Below are 18780 nucleotides of genomic sequence, written 5' to 3'. Positions count from 1 at the left end.
GGACCCGCGGCCCACAGCAACATACACCCTAATTTATTAGCCTAATTTCACTTCCGTGTTGCGAGTCTGTATGCGTAAGAACATCCGTGTGACCAAGCAGCTTTGCTCACTGTACAGAGAAACAGCAATCTGTTGCGCAATCACTTAGCATCCGCTACTTTAAAACAAACCTTGTTAAAAGTGACACCGTAGTTGTGGTGTCACCGCCAGACACCACACTTGCTAGGTGGTAGCTTTTAAATCGGCCGCGGTCCGCTAGTATACGACGGACCCGCGTGTCGCCACTGTCAGTAATTGCAGACCGAGCGCCACCACACGGCAGGTCTAGAGAGACGTACTAGCACTCGCCCCAGTTGTACAGCCGACGTTGCTAGCCATGGTTCACTGAGAATTACGCTCTCATTTGCCGAGACGATAGTTAGCATAGCCTTCAGCTACATTTCCTACGACCTAGCAAGGCGCCGTATTCAATTGATATTGAGATTCTATTAATGTATCATCAAGAGCGATGTTCTACAAATGTGGATTAAAGTTAAGTATTCCAGAAGCTACGTACTTTTCTTTATAGCATTCGTTACGTATCCTGTTTCAGACCTCACGCCAGCCTGCGTGAGTTTAAGCGCGTGACTTTCGGCTTCCTCTCATTGTGTTTAGGCCGTCTTGTCTAGACACAACAGTAGTAACAGCGTTAATCCAGTCAACACACCACAAAAAATTTTTCGTCAGCTTAAAAGAGGGTACTGTTCGCTTCGGAGTGCGGTGTACGGTGTACGAGGTATGACTGTAAAATAACAGGACTGATACTATCAGAAAGACTGATGCTATCACAAAGTAAACAAGTACACATGCGCCAAAGACGAACGATCAACAACCGTGAAGAGTGAAGTCTTCTCAGTCGGTTCAATTGGTTCAAATGGCTTTGAGCACTATGGGACTTAACATCTGAGGTCATCAGTCCCCTAGAACGTGGAACCAATTAAACCTAACTAACCTAAGGACATCACACATATGCATGCCCAAGGCATGATTCGAACCTGCGACCGTAACAGTCCCACGGTTCCGTACTGAAGCGCCTAGAACCGCTCGGTCAAGACGACCGACCTTCTCAGTCGGATGTGGCATCTTTGGTGTCTGTAGACAAAGCATTGTGGAAGTGTAATAATCGGACAACGAAACAAGTTTCGCATGAAACTTGGAAAAACTGCTGTTGTTGTTGTGGTCTTCAGTCCTGAGACTGGTTTGACGCAGCTCTCCATGCTACTCTATCCTGTGCAAGCTTCTTCATCTCCCAGTACCTACTGCAACCTACATCCTTCAGAATCTGCTTAGTGTATTCATCTCTTGGTCTCCCCCTACGATTTTTACCCTCCACGCTGCCCTCCAATACTAAATTGGTGGTGCCTTGATGCCTCAGAACATGTACTACCAACCGATCCCTTCTTCTGGTCAAGTTGTGCCACAAACTTCTCTTCTCCCCAATCCTATTCAATACTTCCTCATTAGGTATGTGATCTACCCATCTAATCTTCAGCATTCTTCTGTAGCACCACATTTCGAAAGCTTCTATTCTCTTCTTGTCCAAACTATTTACCGTCCATGTTTCACTTCCATACATGGCTACACTCCATACAAATACTTTCAGAAATGACTTCCTGACACTTAAATCTATACTCGATGTTAACAAATTTCTCTTCTTCAGAAACGCTTTCCTTGCCATTGCCAGTATACATTTTATATCCTCTCTACTTCGACCATCATCAGTTATTTTGCTCCCCAAATAGCAAAACTCCTTTACTACTTTAAGTGTCTCATTTCCTAATCTAATACCCTCAACATCACCCGACTTAATTCCACTACATTCCATTATCCTCGTTTTGCTTTTGTTGATGTTCATCTTATATCCTCCCTTCAAGATACCATCCATTCCGTTCAACTGCTCTTCCAAGTCCTTTGCTGTCTCTGACAGAATTACAATGTCATCGGCAAACCTCAAAGTTTTTATTTCTTCTCCATGGATTTTAATACCTACTCCGAAATTTTCTTTTGTTTCTTTTACTGCTTGCTCAATATACAGATTGAATAACATCGGGGAGAGGCTACAACCCTGTCTTACTCCCTTCCCCACCGCTGCTTCCCTTTCATGTCCCTCGACTCTTATTACTGCCATCTGGTTTCTGTACAAATTGTAAATAGCCTTTCGCTCCCTGTATTTTACCCCTGTCACCTTTAGAATTTGAAAGAGAGTATTCCAGTCAACATTGTCAAAAGCTTTCTCTAAGTCTACAAATGCTAGAAACGTAGGTTTGCCTTTCCTTAATCTTTCTTCTAAGATAAGTCGTAAGGTCAATATTGCTTCACGTGTTCCAGTATTTCTACGGAATCCAAACTGATCTTCCCCGAGGTTGGCTTCTACTAGTTTTTCCATTCGTCTGTAAATAATTCGTGTTAGTATTTTGCAGCTGTGGCTTATTAAACTGATTGTTCGGTAATTCTCACATCTGTCAACACCTGCTTTCTTTGGGATTGGAATTATTATATTCTTCTTGAAGTATGAGGGTATTTCACCTGTCTCATACATCTTGCTCACCAGATGGTAGAGTTTTGTCAGGACTGGCTCTCCCAAGGCCGTCAGTAGTTCCAATGGAATGTTGTCTACTCCGGGGGCCTTGTTTCGACTCAGGTCTTTCAGTGCTCTGTCAAACTCTTCACGAAGTATCGTATCTCCCATTTCATCTTCATCTACATCCTCTTCCCTTTCCATAATATTGTCCTCAAGTACATCGCCCTTGTATAGACCCTTTATATACTCCTTCCACCTTTCTGCTTTCCCTTCTTTGCTTAGAACTGGGTTTCCATCTGAGCTCTTGATGTTCATACAAGTGGTTCTCTTATCTCCAAAGGTCTCTCTAATTTTCCTGTAGGCAGTATCTATCTTACCCCTAGTGAGATAAGCCTCTACATCCTTATATTTGTCCTCTAGCCATCCCTGCTTAGCCATTTTGCACTTCCTGTCGATCTCATTTTTGAGACGTTTGTATTCCTTTTTGCCTGCTTCATTTACTACATTTTTATATTTTCTCCTTTCATCAATTAAATTCAATACTTCTTCTGTTACCCAAGGATTTCTACTAGCCCTCGTCTTTTTACCTACTTGATCCTCTGCTGCCTTCACTACTTCATCCCTCAAAGCTACCCATTCCTCTTCTACTGTATTTCTTTCCCCCATTCCTGTCAATTGTTTCCTTATGCTCTCCCTGAAACTCTGTACAACCCCTGGTTCTTTCAGTTTATCCAGGTCCCATCTCCTTAAATTCCCACCTTTTTGCAGTTTCTTCAGTTTTAATCTACAGGTCATAACCAATAGATTGTGGTCAGAGTCCACATCTGCCCCTGGAAATGTCTTACAATTTAAAACCTGGTTCCTAAATCTCTGTCTTACCATTATATAATCTATCTGATACCTTTTAGTATCTCCAGGGTTCTTCCATGTATACAACCTTCTATCATGATTCTTAAACCAAGTATTAGCTATGATTAAGTTGTGCTCTGTGCAAAATTCTACCAGGCGGCTTCCTCTTTCATTTCTTAGCCCCAATCCATATTCACCTACTACGTTTCCTTCTCTCCCTTTTCCTACACTCGAATTCCAGTCACCCATGACTATTAAATTTTCGTCTCCCTTCACAATTCGAATAATTTCTTTTATTTCATCATACATTTCTTCAATTTCTTCGTCATCTGCAGAGCTAGTTGGCATATAAACTTGTACTGCTGTAGTAGGTGTGGGCTTCGTATCTATCTTGGCCACAATAATGCGTTCACTATGCTGTTTGTAGTAGCTTACCCGCATTCCTATTTTCCTATTCATTATTAAACCTACTCCTGCATTACCCCTATTTGACTTTGTGTTTATAACCCTGCAGTCACCTGACCAGAAGTCTTGTTCCTCCTGCCATCGAACTTCACTAATTCCCACTATATCTAACTTTAATCTATCCATTTCCCTTTTTAAATTTTCTAACCTACCTGCCCGATTAAGGGATCTGACATTCCACGCTCCGATCCGTAGAACGCCAGTTTTCTTTCTCCTGATAACGACATCCTCTTGAGTAGTCCCCGCCCGGAGATCCGAATGGGGGACTATTTTACCTCCGGAATATTTTACCCAAGAGGACGCCATCATCGTTTAATCATACAGTAAAGCTGCATGCCCTCGGGAAAAATTACGGCCGTAGTTTCCCCTTGCTTTCAGCCGTTCGCAGTACCAGCACAGCAAGGCCGTTTTGGTTATTGTTACAAGACCAGATCAGTCAATCATCCAGACTGTTGCCCTTGCAACTACTGAAAAGGCTGCTGCCCCTGTTCAGGAACCACACGTTTGTCTGACCTCTCAACAGATACCCCTCCGTTGTGGTTGTACCTACGGTACGGCTATCTGCATCGCTGAGGCACACAAGCCTCCCCACCAACGGCAAGGTCCATGGTTCACGGGGGGGGGGGGGGGGAAACTGCTACAGAAACATATAATTTACTAAAAGAATTTTATGGCGAAGACTGCTTATCACGTACGAGAGCTTTTGAGTGGTTCGAGCGTTTTCAAGATGGTCGATAAGACTTCGGAGATGACCCACGCCCGGGACGTCCTTTAACATCAAAAACGCATGAAAATATCGAAAAACTATATAATCAGATTCGATCTGACCGTCATTTGAGTATTCGATCGATTGCTGAAAGTCTAAGACTTGACAAAGAATGCGTAAGGCAAATTTCGCACAATCAATTTTACACCAAAAAGTGTGTGCGAAAGTGGTGTCGAAAATTCTCACGTTAAAACAAAAGGAAGCTTGTGGAACTGTTTGTATTGTCATTTTGAATACCAGTATAATGATCCTTTTCTTTTTTTTTTTTTAAAGAGTGATAACATGTGATGAATCCTGGTTATTCAGTTATGGTCCAGAAACGAAATGACAATCCATGCAATGGGAGGGTGCAACGTTACCAGACAGCGAAGTAAGCTTGAATGAGCAAATCGAGATTCAAAGCGATGATGATTTTTTTTTTCGATATTCATGGAATTGTCTATCTTTACTGCGTTTCTGAAGGTCAGACTGTTAATCAACATTACTACCTTGAAGTTTTCAACTCAGTCAGAAAACAATAATAAATAAAAGACTCGAATTGTTTAAGAACATGTCACCAGTTCTGCATCAAGACAACGCACTGCCTCATACTGAATTGTCTGTTGAGAGGTTTCTAGCGAAGTGTAGCATTCCAGGGTCAGATTTCTCGTCTGACGCAGCAACATATGGCTTTTGTCTATTCCCTAAGGTCCAATCCGCATTAAAAAGATTCCAGTCCGTTAAGGCAGCATGCTTCATCAAGGAGTTCACAGAGGAAGACTTCCGGCACCGTTTCCATCAATAGAAAACCCTCACAGAGTGTTGTAGGCGTAGGGGAAGGGAGTATATTGAGGGTGACAATAACCAAGAATGTACGAGGGTTGGAAACTTAATAGTGGCAGCTATTTATTTACAGCTCGTACAAAATAGATACGCGTTTCAAAGTTTACTGACCTTCAAAGTAGTCATCAGTATTGTGTATAGCCCGTTGCCAGCGATGTGGAATTCGTAGGAAACTCTTAGCAGTGCCAGTTGTGTTGACAGAGCGGCGCGGTCTTCTGCCCATCGAATTTGTAGCAATCCTGAAAGGAATGCCGTGAAGTGTTTCCTTCAGTTTAAAAATCGAGTTGAGCTCACAGGGGCGTAAGTAGAAATTGCCAGCCACATCAGTCAGACAAATTAGTAACTGCTTGCACTGTACGTTCTTGTGCATTGTCCTGCAAAATGATGGTCAGATCCTGCAGAAAGTGTCATCACATCTGCCTCTATGCTGTTCATTTTTGGAAACAGGACCTACGACCAGCGTGGAATAAAATGTTTCACAACAACACTTGCGTTATTTTATGGCCATACCACGTACAAATTGTGTCATGCGGTCATGTGAGCGCCACTGACTAAGTCTGAAGCGGCCATGTGGTCACCGCTGATTAAGTCATGGTAGCGAAGTGGTATTTACTTTTAAGGGGAGCCGGAGGTGGTCAAATCCAAAAAATTACGATTTTTTTTGCTACCGAAAATTAATTGGAACATTCCTCTTTAATGTAAACTTTGAATTATTGTTCTACTCGCCCTAGAAGTGGAGTTATTACCATTTTCCCCCACGCCTGCAGAGGAAATGGGCGGCCACTGAATGCATCTAACAACCTCTCGTGACTTCCTGGCGAACTGCTTGGGATTTTCTCGGCCTGTTACGCATACAGCGCCTTATGTTACGCACACAGCGAGTGTGCAAGGGTTGGATACATTGTTTTCTGTGACAAATGAAGCGCTAAGAGCGCGGAACATCGTCTCTTTGCTGTTTACAGTTTCGAATTAGTTCAGTGTTGCGCCTGTTGTTGGTAGTATTATACTTCTTGTGTAAAGCGTTGCTCTGGTTACGATGCCACGTTTTAGTGACTGTGTATATAAGAAGAGGAAGAACGTAGGGAAAAGAAAATTAACACTAATACCAAGTTGCGATACTACAATTACTGAAACAGTGCGTTCTTCTGCTAAGCAACACATGGCCGGCCATAGCCCTGTGACATCTTCTAGCAAATACTACCTTGGGGATGGTGAATCCAAAGGTTTCAAGACTATAGAGGAACTGAAACTATATGCAAATGAATTTGTAGTTGAAAATTTGGAATGCATTGGGCATGTGCAAAAGCGTATGGGTGCACGGCTTCGAAGACTCAAACAAACTTTGGGTTCAAGTAAGCTCAGTGATGGAAAGACAATAGGAGGGAGAGGCAGGCTTACTGATAAGGTGATTGAACGTCTACAGAGATACTATGGGTATGCTATAAGGCAAAATACTAGTAATGTTAGTGACATGAGAAAAGCAGTGTGGGCATTGTTCCTTCATACTGCCTCTTCCAATGAATACCCTCAACACAGCCTGTGCCCAAAAGGACTATGATCACAAACATGGTTTGCCAGCAGCTGTGATAAATGAAATAAAACCAATTTTTCATGACTTAGCACAGCCAGAATTGTTACACAAATGTCTACACGGAAAGACGCAGAATCCTAATGAGAGCGTAAACAATTTGATTTGGAAAGTGATTCCTAAAAGGGTGTTTGTAAGCATAAAAACACTGCACTTTGGCATTTATGATGCAATAGCAACCTACAACCAAGGGAACAGTGTGAAGTGTGAAGTTCTGAAGGCATTAGGATTTACAGCTGGGGTGAACACTGTACGAGCACTAAGAAATATTGACAGAGAAAGGATAAGAGGAGCAGAAAGAGAGAAAGGCATATGAAGTATGATGGAACAACAGGCCAGAAAAGAAGACAGAAGAGAAAGCTTTTGGAGGATGAAGAAGAAGACCCTGATAATCCATCCTATAGTGCAGGAATGTATTGAGAAACTTTGATAGCCATTTCCCGTAAATGAGAATTTTTCGAATATAAGGAACATTTTCTTAAAATCCACTCAAGCTAGAGAGATGAAATTTTTATATAGCACTCCTAGTGGTCAAACTTACATTGTAACACAGCCATTTGGCAATATGTTCAGTAGTTTCATTTCAGTTTAATTCAAATGGTTCAAATGCCTCTGAGCACTTTGGGACTCAACTGCTGTGGCCATAAGTCCCCTAGAACTTAGAACTACTTAAACCTAACTAACCTAAGGATATCACACATCCATGCCCGAGGCAGGATTCGAACCTGCGACCGGAGCGGTCGTGCGGTTCCAGACTGTAGCGCCTTTAACCGCTCGGCCACTCAGTTTAATTATAAAGCAATTATTTGTAAAAAAAATTTGGGTCATTAATAACTAAAATAATTGGAAGGAAACTAGAAAAGATACTCCAAAATCCCTGTGTCATAACTGCAATACTAAACCCCTCTATATGTAAAAAAAATTCAAATTTTTCTATTTGGTAGTTTATTCATAAATGTTCCTCAAACTTAGTGATTTTAACATGGGCAGCATAGGCACCTCCGGCTCCCCTTAAGTTGGCAGCAAGGAATCAGAGTAGCAGGAGTGGTCAGCGCCAAGAAGTGACATAGTGGCCAAGAGATGCTTTCGTCTTAGGACGTGCTATTCACGATTACCGTGAATGAAGTCACATGATTTGTTGGTGTATCATCGGACTCTCCAACGCGCCTGTAAGGAATGTGTGCCACTCGCAGCCGCGCAGCACGACATAAGAACAATGATCGTGAAATGACATTAACTGACATTAACCGTAGAGGTGCGTCACTCCTTTTCAACGTCGATCAGTTTCAAATCTTAGAGAAACTGCTGCTGTCAGTGAATACAGGGGCATCGAGCGAACATTGCGAAGGCAACCACTCTACCTGACAGAAAAGCGAAGTACCTAGACGTGGTCGGATGTCAACAGGTACATACAGGGTGTTTCAAAAATCACCGGTATATTTGAAACGGCAATAAAAACTAAACGAGCAGCGATAGAAATACACCGTTTGTTGCAATATGCTTGGGACAACAGTACATTTTCAGGCAGACAAACTTTCGAAATTACAGTAGTTACAATTTTCAACAACAGATGGCGCTGCGGTCTGGGAAACTCTATAGTACGATATTTTCCACATATCCACCATGCGTAGCAATAATATGGCGTAGTCTCTGAATGAAATTACCCGAAACCTTTGACAACGTGTCTGGCGGAATGGCTTCACATGCAGATGAGATGTACTGCTTCAGCTGTTCAATTGTTTCTGGATTCTGGCGGTACACCTGGTCTTTCAAGTGTCCCCACAGAAAGAAGTCACAGGGGTTCATGTCTGGCGAATAGGGAGGCCAATCCACACCGCCTCCTGTATGTTTCGGATAGCCCAAAGCAATCACACGATCATCGAAATATTCATTCAGGAAATTAAAGACGTCGGCCGTGCGATGTGGCCGGGCACCATCTTGCATAAACCACGAGGTGTTCGCAGTGTCGTCTAAGGCAGTTTGTACCGCCACAAATTCACGAAGAATGTCCAGATAGCGTGATGCAGTAATCGTTTCGGATCTGAAAAATGGGCCAATGATTCCTTTGGAAGAAATGGCGGCCCAGACCAGTACTTTTTGAGGATGCAGGGACGATGGGACTGCAACATGGGGCTTTTCGGTTCCCCATATGCGCCAGTTCTGTTTATTGACGAAGCCGTCCAGGTAAAAATAAGCTTCGTCAGTAAACCATGCATATCGCCGTCATCAATCCTGTGCACTATATCGTTAGCGAATGTCTCTCGTGCAGCAATGGTAGCGGCGCTGAGGGTTTGCCGCATTTGAATTTTGTATGGATAGAGGTGTAAACTCTGGCGCATGAGACGATACGTGGACGTTGGCGTCATTAGGACCGCAGCTGCAACACGGCGAACCGAAACCCGAGGCCGCTGTCGGATCACCTGCTGCACTAGCTGCGCGTTGCCCTCTGTGGTTGCCGTACGCGGTCGCCCTACCTTTCAGCACGTTCATCCGTCACGTTCCCAGTCCGTTGAAGTTTTTCAAACAGATCCTTTATTGTATCGCTTTTCGGTCCTTTGGTTACATTAAACCTCCGTTGAAAACTTCGTCTTGTTGCAACAACACTGTGTTCTAGGCGGTGGAATTCCAACACCAGAAAAATCCTTTGTTCTAAGGAATAAACCATGTTGTCTACAGCACACTTGCACGTTGTGAACAGCACACGCTTACAGCAGAAAGACGACGTACAGAATGGCGCACCCACAGACTGCGTTGTCTTCTATATCTTTCACATCACTTGCAGCGCCATCTGTTGTTGAAAATTGTAACTACTGTAATTTCGAAAGTTTGTCTGCCTGAAAATGTACTGTTGTCCCAAGCATATTGCAACAAACGGTGTATTTCTATCGCTGCTCGTTTAGTTTTTATTGCCGTTTCAAATATACAGGTCATTTTTGAAACACCCTGTAGTAGTCAACCGGATCCAGCAAGCGTTGAGTGGATTTTAATCCTAGAAGTGAAACCTCCCCCGCTTAGTGAGATCTCGCGATTCTCCAGTGACTTGGGTTCGTGTTGCTGCTCGCAAGGTCGCCGAGACGAAGAGCAGCGAGTGGAGTGCTTGGGCAAGGCGGATGTAATTAGCTTTCCTCGAATTCTTGTTACCAATTGCTGCATTCTATGAGTCACAATTTGTTAAGTTCAACCAGTGGTATTTTTCCTGCCTGGTGGCCACTAACTCCCCAGTGACCTGCCCTGAAGGTTAGTGTATGTAACAGCAGTGTACGTTTCCTCGCCTTGCCACTTCTGCCCGGTAAGACGTGTAGTTTTGACAGTTTCCTTGATTTGTAGGTCGGTTGGTGTTTCTTCTACTCTGGTAGTAGTGGTTCCTTTCTCCTTTTGGACGCTCTAAAAACAGCATTCTGAGGACGTAGTGCTGACCTCCGATTCCCACTTTGGCGCGGTGTTCCATCGTTGCATTGGTTATCGGACGTCATGTAGCTTCAGCAGATTATCATTAGTCATTAGTTAGACTGCCACTAGTCTGCGTTACCATCTTGTGACGTGAATGAAACTCTTGGCTGCTTTCTCATCGCTCGCAAAAGTGCTTTTGGTCTTGTCTACTCAGAGGTCGATTCCTGGAGTACTGTCTGTGACTAGCCATTGTGTTTTATTATTGTGTTATTATTTTATTATTGTATTACCAAGTTACCATCATTTGTCTCACCTGTATGGTGATCAGTTGCTTGTACTTCTGAATTAACGTTATTATTATTTTTGCTGTTTTATTGTATGTTTCTAAAGTTTTTTAAATATAATTGCCATTCTTACAGCAGGTTTAAGCGGTTGTGCTACCAAGTTTCCTATCATTTTGTCTCACCTGTTTGGTGAGCAGTTGCCTGTCTTTTATGTTAATTTTTTGCTATTGCCTTACTGTTGACAGTATGTTTGTTAAATTTTTTTAAATAATTGCCATTCGTGGCGTTAAAGGTCTTCAACCGTGACTGTCGCTACTTGTCTTAAAATTCTAATGTGGCAATTGTATTTCAGCAGTTTACCTTTAAGACCTTCGTGATTTGTTTTCAATATTTTAATAACTGTAGTTTGTAAGTTGTTAATAGGTAAACAGTTCTTAATTTACTGCCATTAAGGCCTTCAGCCGTGAGTGTCGTTACTTGTCTTAAAATTTTAATTTGGCAGTTGTATTTTAATAACTGTAATTGTAAGTTGCATCAAATTTAATCAATTCTTACGTTATCGCCATTAAGGTCTTCAGCCGTGAAACAATTCTTAAATTATTGCCATTATTTAAATTTGTTGTTGATTTTAAATAAATTAATTGATTTTAAATAAATTAAAAGTAAAGCTAACCAATAGTAACTGATTACGGCCCCGTGCGCAACCATAACCGAATCCTGCCTTCCTTGACCACCAGGCCTCAACCACGCTTGCTAGTGTATGTAAGGCGTAGGAAAAGCGTCAGATGTTAAGCGACCTCTGTAGAAAATGGAGATGCTGCGTTCTTGTGTGAGACAGTGTGTATCTTCATTTGACCATATGGTCCAATCAGGCATTAACCGGATTTGTCGGGCATTCGTATGTCACAGTGGTCCTATGTTGGACTGCATGGGAACGTGACGGCAGGTTAACTCATCAAGGTCCCAACCACACCTGACCACGATCAGGGTGGATCGCCATATTGTGCACCAAGCACATCGAAACCCCGTGCATAACTGCGTCTACCATCCGAGATCAATAATGGACTGAAACTGACTGAAGCTCTGTGCTAGACCGAGACTCGAAATCGGGAACTTAGCCTTTCGCGGGCGAGTGGCTACCTACCTACCTATGTACCACGACCCTATCTACCACAGTCCCTTGTCTAATGCCTGCCAAACTTCACACTAGCTCTGCTGTGAACGTGGCAGTTCTAGCACTCCTAGAAGAATGGACATTGCGGTAGAGCACGTGCGAAATGCAAAGGTCTCGAGCTCTAGTCTCAGTCCAGCACACAGTTTTAATCTGCCTGGAAGGTTCATATCAGCGCACAAGTAATGGGCTCTCTGGCACATTCTGAGTCATCTTGTACCATTGTTCGGAGAGTAGGATCAGTCACAACAGAGTGTTACTGTACCACGCCAACGCATTTTAGCTGTTTTCGGAGTGGTGTAGTCGCTGAGGGGCATGGACTGCCGGTGAATGGCGTCGCATTGTGTTCAGCAATGATGAATGGCTTTTGTGCACAACCCAAAATGACCATCGTCAGCGGTTATGGTTATGACCTGGGGAGAGGTCACGTTCTTCCAACGTTTCGAGGAGGGAAAGCGGTGTTATGGCTGGCGTCATGGTGTACGACCTCATCAGTACGACTCCGTGTCATAACTGGTGCTCTGAAGGCCCAACGGTTCGTCATGGACATCGTGACCGCACGTGACACCTCTCAAGCGACAGAATCGTTGTGCCTTATTTCTATAGAACAATGCTGGTCTACAAATGGCACATGTGAACTGTCTGCGTGATATTGAGATACTTCTGTGGCCAGAAAGTTCCGCAGATCTGCCTCCGATAGAACATCTGTGGGCCAGGGCGAATGTCAACCCTTTCCCAGTACCAGGTATCAGGATGTCAGGACCAGTTACAGCAGCTGTGGTTCAGCTTGTCTGAGGTGAGGATATAGCAGCTTGATGAGACCTTTCCCAACCGAAGCAGCGCATGCATCCAGGATTGAGGGCGTGCAAGGTCCTGCTGATAAGTGGGTTCATACTGTCAAGTCCTGTATGAATTTGACTCAATTTTGGAGACGGTACAGTAACATTACAAACTCTCTCAACCGCAGAAGTTCACTTCGTTTCCTCCTCCCCTCCTGGGTACTGGATACCTCACAAAAGTCCATTGATCACAGTGACACATAAATCTGCACGTCTTCAATGTGCCCAGCAACACGGGAACTAAACGGTAGCTGACTGAACGAGTGTACTGTGGTCCGAGGAGTTTCCTTCTACAATTTTCGCTGTATACTTTTCCCTCCATTACCAAATAGACACTTCGTGGATGCCTCACGATACCTTCTGTCCACTGATCCCTTCTCATAGTCAAGTTGGTGCTGTAAATTTCTTTATTCTCCTGTTTGGCGCAGTACTTCATTGTTCATTCAGTCTACTCGTATAATCGTCAGCATTCTTCAATACCTCCAGATTTCAAATCCTTCCATTCTTGTGTTGCCTACGCTGTCTGTCGTCCACGTTTCACTTCTGTACAAGTCTATTCTCTATACAAGTATCTACATCTACATCTACATGGTTACTCTGCAGTTCACACTAAAGTGCCTGGCAGAGGGTTCATTCAACCATTTTCATACTTCTTCTCCACCATTCCACTCTCGATTGGCGCGTGGGAAAAAGGAACACCTAAATCTTTCCGTTAGAGCTCTGATTTCTCTTATTTTATTACGATGATAATTTCTCCCTACGTAGGTAGAGAAAGTTGGTGATGGAAATTTCGTAAATATATCTCACCGCAAAGAAAACCGCCTTTGTTTCAGTGACTGCCACTCCAACTCGCGTGTCATATCAGTGACACTCTCACCTCTATTGCGCGATAACACGAAACGAGCTGCCCTTCTTTGCACTTTTTCGATGTCCTTCGTCAAACCTACCTGGTGATGATCCCAAACCGAGCAGCAATATACTAGCAGAGGACGGACAGCTGTAATGTAGGCTGTCTCTTGAGTGGGTTTGTCGCCTCTTCTGAGTGTTCTGCCAACAAAGTTCAGTCTTTGTTTCACCTTTCCCACAATATTATCTATGTGGTCTTTCCAATTTAAGTTGCTCGTAATTGTATTTCCTAGGTATTAGGTCGAATTGACAGCCCTTAGGTGTGTGCGATTTATCGTATACCCAAAAGTTATCGGATTTCTTTTAGTACCCATGTGGATGATCTCGCACTTTTCTTTGTTTAGTGCCAATTGCCACTTTTCGCACCACACAGAAATTCTCTCTAGATCTTTTTGTAGTTGGAATCGATCGTGTGATGATTTTACTAGACAGTAAAGTACAGCGTCATCTGCAAACAATCTAAGGGGGCTGCTCAGATTATCACCTAGATTATTTTTGAAAATCAGGAACAGCAGAGGAACGCCAGATATCACTTCTGTTCTACTCGATGATTCACCGTCTATCACTACGTACTGTGACCTCTCTGAGAGGAAGTCACTAATTCAGTCACGCAACTGAGACGATACTCCATATGCACGCAATTTGGTTAATAGTCGCTTGTGAGGAACGTTATCGAAAGCGTTCTGAAAATCTAGGAATATGGAATCGATCTGAGATACCTTCTCGGCAGCACTCTTTCCTTCATGGGAATAAAGAGATAGCTGTGTTGCACAAGAACGATATTTTCTGAATCCGTGTTGGTTATTTATCAATAAGTCATTTTCTTCAAGGTGATTCATAATGTTCGAGTACAGTATATGCTCCAAAATCCTACTGCAAATTGAGGTCAGTGATATGGGTCTGTAATTCAATGTGTTACTCCTATTTCCTTTTCTTGAATACTGGTGTGACGTGTGCTACTTTCCAGTCTTTATGAAAGACTTCTCGATATTTAAATTTACGTTCACTATTAACAAATTTCACTTTTGCAAAATGCTTTCCTTGCAAGTAACTTTATGGCGAAACTGATTCATTTCGACCTCTGCGTTCGGGCTGTCTACATTCAGGGGCACTGGCACTGACACCATTGATGCCGTCAGAGACATCATCTTTCCTACAAGTGACGTCATCATCATTATCATTGGCGTCATCCTTATCAGCGGGAAGACACGCAGCCTCAGTATCTCCAGCCAATCATAAATCAGTGTTAAAAGTCCAAGAAGGTGGAAATAGCATAATTGTGTTACTGCGAAATTACTCCTTCTCTTCAGCCAGTCATAGCACAATATGAAAAATCTATGTTGCCTGACATAACGATATGTATCACTCGAAAATAAAAACTATGTATTCGTTCTTCTTACCTCCTGACATTCATAGACCAGTATTAAAAATCCAGTTTGATGGAAACAAACCAAACGTTCTTTATACCCCACATTCCTTCCTCCTCATCTCCAACCAGAATGTAGTATTAAATGATTTGTAAAAATGGTGTCTGATTACATTATTTCTGATACAGAGGTACACTTCCCTCACCGCTTCTCCCATCTCTAACCAATCAGAGAATAGTATTAAAATGATGCACCAGAAATGTAGTGAATCGGTTCTATTGTTATTGGCACTGCAGTTGTCAACAAGTCACACAGTTCGATTAGACAGGAAGGTAGTCTTAATGAAACGGTATAGGATGCTTGGATCCGGCAGTGGTAACATACTGGGCTCGACTGAGCACAGAAGAATTAAACAATTTTATTTCAGTATCATAAATTTACTCAAGCACACTCTGGTAACCTAAGCACCTTCATCAAAACAATGTCATTACTACACTGCAACACCACCACAATCAAAGAACTGCAAAGACGCTGATATGAAACAATGTGAAGAAGTTATTTAAAACAGCTCATAACAAATTAGATCACTTATCAAAAATTATTTAAAAAACATAAGTAATGCAAGAAAGTTTAAGGCGTCAATGAAAAATCTCATATGATGACGCCCAAACTAATATTCAAATCGTCACTGATTAAAACGTCAATTAACATTATTTTTTTAAACCCCTAATACTTAAACAGACAATCTAATATCATAATTATTTTAAAGGACGCCAGTAATTGGCTCAGAAGTTATTATTATCGAAATACTTTACACAGGCCAGGAAAGAGCAGTTTGGGCTCAAATGCCTGCAAACCACGGAGTTATGTAGGTCAGGAAGAAGCAAAGATTCCAACGCCACCTTCTGACTTTGGGCACAGTAGTCGACGACATGTCTATACCCTGCATTATTCGGTTCCGGCGCCAAAGCCATAGCAGCCGCGTAAGACGGCGAAATAGAAGTAATAGCGCCATCCAGCAGCTAATCTATGATTTTATGTAGTTCCTGCATCTTTGATGACGAAACTTGTTACAGAGCCTACTGGATCATTAAAATTCAGGGAGCTCATCTTGCAACTGTAATAACCGTGGGGCCTCCTTTTCGGCTAAGTGACCCACATTAAATTTAATATCACCCATGTGAACACTACATACTTCAGCAACCTCAGCCTTACTACGGAATCAGTATCTCTTCTTCGCCTGGAAATTAAAGAAAAGACTTGCCCCATATACACTCCTGGAAATTGAAATAAGAACACCGTGAATTCATTGTCCCTGGAAGGTGAAACTTTATTGACACATTCCTGGGGTCAGATACATCACATGATCACACTGACAGAACCACAGGCACATAGACACAGGCAACAGAGCATGCACAATGTCGGCACTAGTACAGTGTATATCCACCTTTCGCAGCAATGCAGGCTGCTATTCTCCCATGGAGACGATCGTAGAGATGCTGGATGTAGTCCTGTGAAACGGCTTGCCATGCCATTTCCACCTGGCGCCTCAGTTGGACCAGCGTTCGTGCTGGACGTGCAGACCACGTGAGACGACGCTTCATCCAGTCCCAAACATGCGCAATGGGGGACAGATCCGGAGATCTTGCTGGCCAAGGTAGTTGACTTACACCTTCTAGAGCACGTTGGGTGGCACGGGATACATGCGGACGTGCATTGTCCTGTTGGAACAGCAAGTTCCCTTGCCGGTCTAGGAATGGTAGAACGAAGGGTTCGATGACGGTTTTGATGTACCGTGCACTATTCAGTGTCCCCTCGACGATCACCAGTGGTGTACGGCCAGTGTAGGAGATCGCTCCCCACACCATGATGCCGGGTGTTGGCCCTGTGTGCCTTGGTCGTATGCAGTCCTGATTGTGGCGCTCACCTGCACGGCGCCAAACACGCATACGACCATCATTGGCACCAAGGCAGAAGCGACTCTCATCGCTGAAGACGACACGTCTCCATTCGTCCCTCCATTCACGCCTGTCGCGACACCACTGGAGGCGGGCTGCACGATGTTGGGGCGTGAGCGGAAGACGGCCTAACGGTGTGCGGGACCGTAGCCCAGCTTCATGGAGACGGTTGAGAATGGTCCTCGCCGATATCCCAGGAGCAACAGTGTCCCTAATTTGCTGGGAAGTGGCGGTGCGGTCCCCTACGGCACTGCGTAGGATCCTACGGTCTTGGCGTGCATCCGTGCGTCGCTGCGGTCCGGTCCCAGGTCGACGGGCACGTGCACCTTTCGCCGACCACTGGCGACAATATCGATGCACTGTGGAGACCTCACGCCCCACGTGTTGAGCAATTCGGCGGTACGTCCACCCGGCCTCCCGCATGCCCACTATACGCCCTCGCTCAATGTCCGTCAACTGCACATACGGTTCACGTCCACGCTGTCGCGGCATGCTACCAGTGTTAAAGACTGCGATGGAGCTCCGTATGCCACGGCAAACTGGCTGACACTGACGGCGGCGGTGCACAAATGCTGCGCAGCTAGCGCCATTCGACGGCCAACACCGCGGTTCCTGGTGTGTCCGCTGTGCCGTGCGTGTGATCATTGCCTGTACAGCCCTCTCGCAATGTCCGGAGCAAGTATGGTGGGTCTGACACACCGGTGTCAATGTGTTCTTTTTTCCATTTCCAGGAGTGTAATACAACTCAGAGTAGGTGGCACACAAAATATCACAGCCCATCAATACCGTGATAGTAAACCGTTCAGCAACAATAAACTTTAAAGGCCACATGAAGTGAGCAATCCTTGAATTAAAACGTGGCTGTAGTGCAACATTTAAAGGAAAGCCTCAGAGCAAATGACAGTTCCTGGGAGCGGCCTGTAGCCTAGGGAAATTCCCTACCTGGCGATACCTACAATACCGATGGTAGTCAGTTAAGGAAAAATTGCTACCAGAATAGAGCAAAGCACAAACTGGTTACAAAGCGAGGACTGTGCAAGCAACGAGAAGACGCATTTTATCAATGGGGTACACCTTACTATAGTCAGTCGGAAGCGAAATGTCAGTGCTCAGCGCCATAAGTGTCTCAGGCGCTATTCCTGTGGCCCCTCACAATCTTAAACAAAATGACCCGCACTGCCATAGCAGAAACATGCACCCTATGCATGCTCCGCGTTCTTCCTGGACATTTAGAAACAGCAGCAATAGCTAGCCTTCCCGCTCTTCATCACCGAATCAGATATTCTCAATGTCGACTACCATTTTGTCTAAATCAGCAAATGTGGGTGACTTATCAGCAAATCCAAAGAAACTGGCGCAGCCGACCGGTGTGGCCAAGCGGTTAAAGGCGCTACAGTCTGGAACCGCGTGACCGCTACGGTCGTAGGTTCTAATCCTGCCTCGGGCATGGATGTGTGTGATGTCCTTAGGTTAGTTACGTTTAAGTAGTTCTAAGTTCAAGGGGACTGATGACCTTAGAAGTTAAGCCCCATAGCGCTCAGAGCCAAACTGGTACACCTGCGTAACATCGTGTAGGGACCCGAGAGCACGCAGAAATCCGCAACACGGCGTGATGTGGACTCTACTAACGTATGAAGCAATGCTAGAGGGAACTGACATCATGAATCCTGCCAGGACTGTCCATAAATCCGTAAGAGTACGAGGGGGTGGAGATCTCTTCTGAACAGCACACTAGACGGCATCTCACAAACGCCAACAATGTTCATGTCTGGACAGTTTGGTGGCCAGCGGAAGTGTTTAAACTCAGAAGAGTGT

This window comes from Schistocerca cancellata, chromosome 1 (genome assembly GCF_023864275.1).
Source record: "Schistocerca cancellata isolate TAMUIC-IGC-003103 chromosome 1, iqSchCanc2.1, whole genome shotgun sequence".
In the NCBI taxonomy this organism is placed as follows: domain Eukaryota; kingdom Metazoa; phylum Arthropoda; class Insecta; order Orthoptera; family Acrididae; genus Schistocerca; species Schistocerca cancellata.
This window is presented reverse-complemented; position numbering follows the sequence as displayed.